Raw genomic sequence first — 8,043 nt, forward strand, 5'->3', positions numbered from 1 at the left:
AAAAGGAAGAGTTGCTGCCTGGAGGGTTGCACAAAGGCACCCACGTGGGTGGAGTCGGAGGGTGAGTGAGGCAATGCACCCCACAGCGTTTGCCCCTTCTTGATTGATATATACTGTATATATATATATATATATATATATATATATATATATATATATATATATATATATATATATATATATATATAAGCTGCTTTTTTTTATCGTCTTTCAATCACACCCAAACTAAGGGTCACAGACTCCCAAATCCATAAATATTCTGAATCAGGCTGAGCCAAGGTCGGTTTGGCGGGTCAAAATTCATATCTGGGTCATTTGAGCTCGCCAGTTGAGTGTTCCCTTTTTGGCCTGGGCAACACCGGGTGCCCCTGCAGCCCAATTTCTGGCATGGAGACTCACGTGACCTTCAGTTCGGACATATGCTATGTGAGGTTGACCTCCGAGGTCATTTGAGGTCACTGGTCGGAGGTCATTTGAGGTCACCAGTAATATTCACAGGAACGACTGGACCCAACAGCCCAATTATTGGCATGGAGACTCACATGACCTCCAGTTTGGACATAGGCTATGTGAGGCTGACCTCCAAGGTCATTTGAGGTCACAAGTAATATTAAACAAGTGAGCACAAATACTGTGCTGTAGTCTGCAAAAGCTGATATACAAAGTTCCTGGACCTCTTACAATTAACTGTGTAACGAAGAATTGGTTTACTCAATTTATTTGGGCATGTTAGACTCAGTTTTCTACGCTGATTCCAGTGGTGTATGTTTTGCTTGTCTATCTCTGGGTTTTTGTCAACAACTGTCATTTGTTTATTTCCAATCTTGTTACCACATGCTGATGTGATGGCTGACCAACTGCTTACCACGTCACACACACACACACACACACACAAGGTACAAGGTTAGACTAAATGGTGTTCTATTATAAAAAAGAAGAAGTTTTAAGCAAGACTTAGTCAAACAGAAAAGTAAACAGGCAACGCAAGAATGCGCAAAATCAGCTGATCGTAAACAGGCAACACAAGAATGCGCAAAATCAGCTGATCGTTGTTTAGTCTAAAATCTGCCCCAGGAATGTAAGTACTATATGCACTTTTAGTACCGCTAAATGACCACATACTTTAGTAAAGCAAATTTGGAAAAGAAAAGGGATAAAGGTAGAAAGCAGGATGATGATTTGTACCAAGAACTGGTTGAAATGGAGACTCACAACAAAGTGGTTGAACGAGTACACAGTTTAGAGACGGTTTTTCAAAATGAGATTGATGAAATTAAGAAACAGATGCACTTGCAAAAGGAAGAAATAGAAAAATTAGAAAAGGAAGTCAACAAGAAAGACACAACCATAGATGAGCTAACATTTGAAGTGGGTACACTTAGGAGGAAAATTAGTGAAATGCCAAGTACAGTAGTCAACCACGAGAGTATTATGGAAGAGTTCAAAAATGATACAAAGACAATTAGGCAAGTAAGCAGTCTGATAGATCAGAGCAGTGATACTGAGGAGAAGATAACGCAGGTGAATGAAGCTGTGCAAAGCTGCAAAAATGATGTGGAAACCACTTATGCTGAAATGGTGAAAGTAAAGAAAGACTTGGAAACAAGGGTGGAAGAAAAAAGCATTAAAAAGGAAGTGAAAAGAATAATCCAAAACAATCCTAAGTTAGTCAGAGATTCAGTAGATATTAACAAATCTATAGTAATCACTGGTATAGAAGAGGAAGAAGTAAAAAACAAGATCTCGAGACAAAAAGGAGATGGCAAATGTAATGGGCATATTGAAAGAAGTATCAGAGGAAATCTGTAGTAAAGACATAGAGGAACACAAAACGTTAGGGAAATACGAGAAAAGCAAGTCAAGACCCCTAAAGGTAACCTTCTAGAGTGTAAACACCGTGGAGGAGATACTAAAAGATGCAAAGAATCTTATGGAAAAAGGGGAGTTCAAAAATGTATGGGTAAAAAGACGCCTAACACAAGATGAACTGGTATTACTGAAAGAGTAAAGGGAGGAAACAAAAACAAAAAATGAGGGAAGATCAGAGGAGGAGAAGAATACATTTTTTTTTTTTTTACAAAGTAATTGGATTGCAGGTACGAAAGTGGTACATAAACAGGAGGGAATAAAAAGGAGGAAGGTAGGAGAACCAAATCATGACAAGTATTTAAACAAGATGATTAAGTTGATGTACTCAAATGTGGATGGAATGGTATCTAAATTATTAGAGATGAATGATTATGTCAGAGAAAATGAACCACATATAATATGCCTAACTGAAACAAAATTAACACCAAGGATATCGAATGACATCCTAAACTTAGAGGAATATAATATATGGAGAAGAGATAGGAACTTAGAAAAAGGAGGAGGAATTATATTATTAACTAAGAAAAATCTAAAAGTCAAAGAAATGGAATTAGATATACCCTCACCAGTAGAACTGACTGCAGTAGAGATAAATACATCTGAAGGGAAAGTAATTGTAGCCAATTTGTACATGCCACCCAGATCAAACACATGGGAAAGAGACGAATATGAGGACCTGGCGGAGAGTACAATTCAGAGTTTAAGAGCATTACTACATAAAATGGAAGAGAAATCGAAAAGAATTATACTAACTGGGGATTTTGATACAAATATAAATTGGAATACTCTAGATATAATAAGCCAAGAAAGCTGTAGGGACCAAAAGCTCCTGGATCTTGTGCAATAGTTTTTCATAACGCAACATCTAAGGGAAAGCACCAGAAAAAGAGGACTCGATGTGCCCTCAATGCTAGATCTCATATTTACTAGGCAAGAAAACTATATTGACAATTTAATATATCACCCTCCATTCGGCAAAAGCGACCATGCAGTACTAAATTGCAATTTCAGGATTGCATATGACATAGATAACAACAATGAAAGTTACAAAAAGAGCCTAAACTATAAAAAGTGAAAATATCATGACCTAAAGAAGAAATTGCTTGGGAAAAAGAGCTTAGAGGACAAGATTTAAATGCTATACATGAATAATTCTGTGAACTTTAAGAAATAGGAGTCCAGAAGTACATCCCACAGAACAAAGAATTCATTCATTCATTCATTGCCAGACGCCATGTATCCCAGACGGGGTGGCCAAGGGCTTAGAGTTAATTGTTTTACGGGGAGGGGCAGTAATCCTCCACCAACCCCACTTGACACGTAGGGATGCCAACAGCATCTGGTGTACCCAGGCGGTCACCCATCCAAGTACTAACCAGACCCAACGTTGCTTAACTTCGCTGATCGGACGGGAAGCGGTGTACTCAACGTGGTTCAATACAGAATGTAAAAAATCAGAAGAAAAAAGAGATTTGTTGTGGAATAGATACAGAAGACACAATAGTGAAAGGGCATATAATAATTACAAACAGGCAAGAAACGATTATACAAGAATAAGGAGGGAAGCCCAAAAGCAGTTTGAGGAGAATATCATTAATAAAAGTAATGATCAACCAAAGCTATTTTACAGCTACATCAGAAGCAAAACCAAAGTAAAAGATAAAATACAATCCATTACGGACGATGGAATCATCTATATACAAGAGAAGGATGTTTGTGATGCATTAAACAAGAATTTCCAATTAGTTTTTACAGAGGAAAAAAATTTTGAGAGGGATTATGTGGAACATGCATGCCCACATATACTACCAGATATACAAACATCAGAAAAAGAAATACAGGAGGACCTAAGTAAATTAGACAAAGGAAAAGCAAATGGTCCTGATGAAATTTCGTGTTCGGTGCTACGTGAATGTGCTTTTAATTTTCAAGAAATCCTTGAGTCAAGGTAAACTACCTGATATTTGGAAGAAAACAAACATTTGTTCCCTTATTCAAGAAAGGGAATAGACAAAATCCACTTAACTACCGACCAGTATCACTAACCAGTGTTGCAAGCAAGGTATTAGAAAAGCTTATAAGAAATGCTTGGGTAAATCACCTAGAAGAACACAGTATGATAACAGAAAGACAGTTTGGTTTCAGAAAAGGAAAATCATGTGTTACTAATCTGTTGAGCTACTATGACAGAGTAACAGACACATTACAGGAAAGAGAAGGATGGGTGGACAGTATCTATTTAGATTTCAAGAAAGCATTTGACACAGTACCACACCAAAGACTTTTATGGAAACTGTACCATCAAGGATGAATTCGAGGCAAACTGTATTGTTGGATGCAAGATTTTCTCATGAAAAGAAAAATGAGAACAGTACTAAGGGGAAATTACTCATCATGGAAAGAAGTGACTAGTGGAGTACCACAGGGCTCAGTGCTGGCACCAATCATGTTTTTAGTGTATATAAATGATATAGACAGTAACACTGGAAATGAAAGCTATCTAAATATGTTTGCAGATGATGCAAAAATACAAAGGAGAATTACTAACACAGACTCTTGTAAAGAGCTACAAGAAGAATTAAATAAACTTCCTGAATGGAGTAATACATGGCAAATGGAATTCGATGTGGACAAGTGTCATGTAATCAAGTTCGGTAAAAGTGGAAAAGACCTGATTGGGATTATACATTAGGAAATAAAAACCTACACACATCAGAAAGAGAGAAGGACCTAGGTGTGATTGTCAGTAACAGACTATCTCCGGCTGACCACATCAGTGAGAAGGTGGAACATGTATACACTGCTTGCCAGTATGAGAATAGCGTTTACGTACATAAATGAAGACATGCTAAGAAAGATAATAACATCATTCATCAGACCAACCCTGGAGTATGCATCAGTAGTCTGGAATCCTCATCTCAGAAAACACATAGATAAGATTGAAAAAGTTCAAAGGGCCGCTACAAGATGGGTACCAAGCTTAAGGGATCTAAGCTACGAAGAAAGACTAAATAAACTGAATCTACGAACACTACAGGAGAGAAGGAAAAAAGGTGACATGATTATGCTATATAAATGCATATCAGGGAAGAAGAAAATAGACATAAATGATTACTTAACGAATGGGGAAGCATCAGCAAGAGGACACTGCAAAAAACTGCATAAAAAGAGAAGTGATAAAGACGTAAGGAAATTTAGTTTCCCAAATAGAGCAATTGATCAGTGGAATGCACTACCGAATGAAATAGTGTGTGCCAAAACAATTCACAAATATTTAAGGATATGTACGATAAATATGGTTTAAGATATGGGAAAGTACGAGCTTGACTCATTCCTATAAAGATACAATTAGGTAAGAACAATTAGGTAAGAACACACACCATCTACGTCCATGCAGATGTCGCTGATATGACCATTATTGCATCATGCAACATGGATCGAGTCAGTTCATTCAATGACCTAGTCTTACGTTGCTAGTTTGGCTGGTCGACGTGTATTGTAGCTGTTCTGTTGATGAGAATAACCAGTAGACATTCTTGCAAGCTGTCAGCCGATACATTTTGTTATGTATGGTGAGAATATGTTGGACCGAAGATGATCACAAACAAAATCCACCTTGATACCAACTTTGCTTGTGCATACAAAGCATATTTTGGCATGGCAATGGGCGATCAAGATAAGGATTGGGTTCCGCACTACACTTGTGGTAGCTGTCGCTCTGTGTTTGACGCTTGGCCACAAGGAACGAGAAAGAAGATGCCTTTCACAGTTCTGAGAGTGCGGCGAGAACCTTCGAATCACCACGATGATTGTTATTTTTGCATAGTTGATATAAGTGGTGCAAAGAGCATTAAGGGCAGAAAGAACATTGTATATCCAATTTTGTCTTCTTCGATCTCTCCGGTGCCTCACAACGATGAGCTGGCAATTCCTGTCCCACTTATGGACACAGACCATGAGGACATCGTCGATGATGGAGGGGAAAGTGGTGATGAATCGTATGTTGGAGAATGTTGTGGAGACACTCCATGCTTTCCCAGTCAACAAGAACTGGATGACATGGTCCAGGATTTAGGACTCACCAAGTCCAATGCTGAGCTGCTGTGAATGGAACTTTTTGGATCCCAGTTGCAAGTTGAGTTATAAGAATCGCCACGGCAAGTTTGCATCCTTCTTCAAAATTTGTGAAGAAACCTCATTGTGTTACTGTATTGATGTTAGGGGTTACTTCCAAGCCATGGGAGTGGATTATAAGGCCTCAGAATGCCAATTCTTCATAGACTTTTCCGTGAAGAGCCTTAAAGCTGTACTTTTGCAAAACAGCAAAGAACTCCTATCAACTCCAGTTGCACATTCTGTGGAAATGAAAGAAGGCTATGAGAACGTGAAGATTTGTCTGACAAAGATCAAATACTCAGATCACAATTGGGAGGTTAGCGGGGATTTCGGAATGATTTGGTTTCTACTTGGGCGGTTATACATAGTACCAATGTTTTTTATGTTTGTGGGACAGCCAGAGCAATGCAGAACATTTCATAAGGAAAGACTGGCCTCACAGAGAGAGTCTTACACCAGGCTCATGCAGTGTTCTGAGAGCTCCACTGATCTCCAGAGAGAAGGTATTTCTACCGCTGCTACACATAAAACTTGGTCTTGTGAAACAATTCATTAAAGCCATCGACAAGGAAGGCAATGTGTTTCTGCATATCCGATCAGTTTCCCAAGTTGAGCGTGGCAGAGAAGAAGGCTAGCATATTCACTGGGCTGCAGGTTCGAAGAATGCTTGCAAGTCGTGAACTCAAAGGTAAAATGACCGATGATGAAGAGCACACTTGGAATCCTTTCAGAGAGGATGTGGAAGGTTTTCTAGGGCAACCAGAGGAGACAAGATTCCGCACAGCTCGTTGACGACCTGATTGGCACATTCCATCAGCTTGGATGCAGAATGTCAGTCAAATTGCTCTGTCTGCATTCCCACCTTGATTTCTTCAAAAGCAACTTGGTGCAGTCAGTGAGGAGCATGGCGAACGGTTCCACCAAGACATTCAGCTGATGGAAACCAGATATCAGGGCAGATGGAACGAGGCAATGATGGGTGATTACATTTGGGATTGTTGCGTGATTGACATCACAGCTACAGAAGAAAGTCAAGATCAGAAGTGCATTTCTAGACACTATGTACCCTGCATTCCTTGTTATGTTACTGTTTGCTCATTTTCTAGTTATATTCTTAATATATACCCGAAAGTATACATTATAACTTCTTTGACATCCTCAGCATTCTCGAAATGGTAACAAGATGCAGTTCCTGTCTTTGTACGATACATAAGTTGTTGCATAGTTCCTGTAATTCTAGATTTACACTTAAACAAAAAGCATATTCGGAATCTATGCACTGGCATTGATCAGAAATAGAGTAAAAATCAACATAAAAAAAAATTGGTTTAAGTTTGTTACAGTGAATGGAGACAAAACAACCTTGTCTCATTTAATGCTAGTAAAACTAAGTAGGCCTATATACAATTTACTAATAAACAGATATTGCCAGATTTTTATATTACCTTCAGTACTTCTGATATTCCGATCTCCAAAAGTATTGAAATTCTCGGCATCTCACTTAACAATGCCCTTAACTGGACCTCTCATATTAGATCACTGGCTAAAACCGCCTCAAAGAAACTTGGATTAATGTGCAGAGTCCGTAACTTCTTCACTGACGAGCAGTTAGCTGTAATTTATAAGAGTCATGTGCACTCCCAGCTTGAATATTGCTCACCCTTGTGGAATGGATGTGGTGAGGTTGCATTAAAACAACTAGACAAAATTCAGAACAAAGCTGTTAGAATTATTAACAACACTGCCATTAGAAATGAACTACCTCCCCTACAAGTAAGAAGGAATGTTGCCTCCCTTGCAATATTTTACAGATGTTTTTATGGCAAATGCTCAGACGAAGCTGCGTCCATGGTGCCACCTCTCCAAGCCTTCCCTCGTGCTACACGGGCATCTGGTAGCGCTTATGACTGGAATGACACTCAGCCATATTGCAGAACTTCAGCCTATCAGAATTCTTTCATTCTCCGAACTGCATCTCTTTGGAACTCACTTCCCCAGAGTTGTTTCACTCCAAACTTCAACCTACAGCTGTTGAAGTCTAACTGTTGCAGATATTTT

General features: G+C 38.9%; 1 pseudogene; it reads right to left on the reverse strand.

Moving 5' to 3' along the window:
* Positions 1-3,196: 3,196 nt before the first annotated feature.
* Positions 3,197-3,314, reverse strand: LOC145400336 (5S ribosomal RNA; annotated as a pseudogene).
* Positions 3,315-8,043: the final 4,729 nt, after the last annotated feature.

Source organism: Coenobita brevimanus, chromosome 51, assembly GCF_032717465.1.
Source record: "Coenobita brevimanus isolate Jiangsu-jjx chromosome 51, ASM3271746v2, whole genome shotgun sequence".
Lineage (NCBI taxonomy): Eukaryota > Metazoa > Arthropoda > Malacostraca > Decapoda > Coenobitidae > Coenobita > Coenobita brevimanus.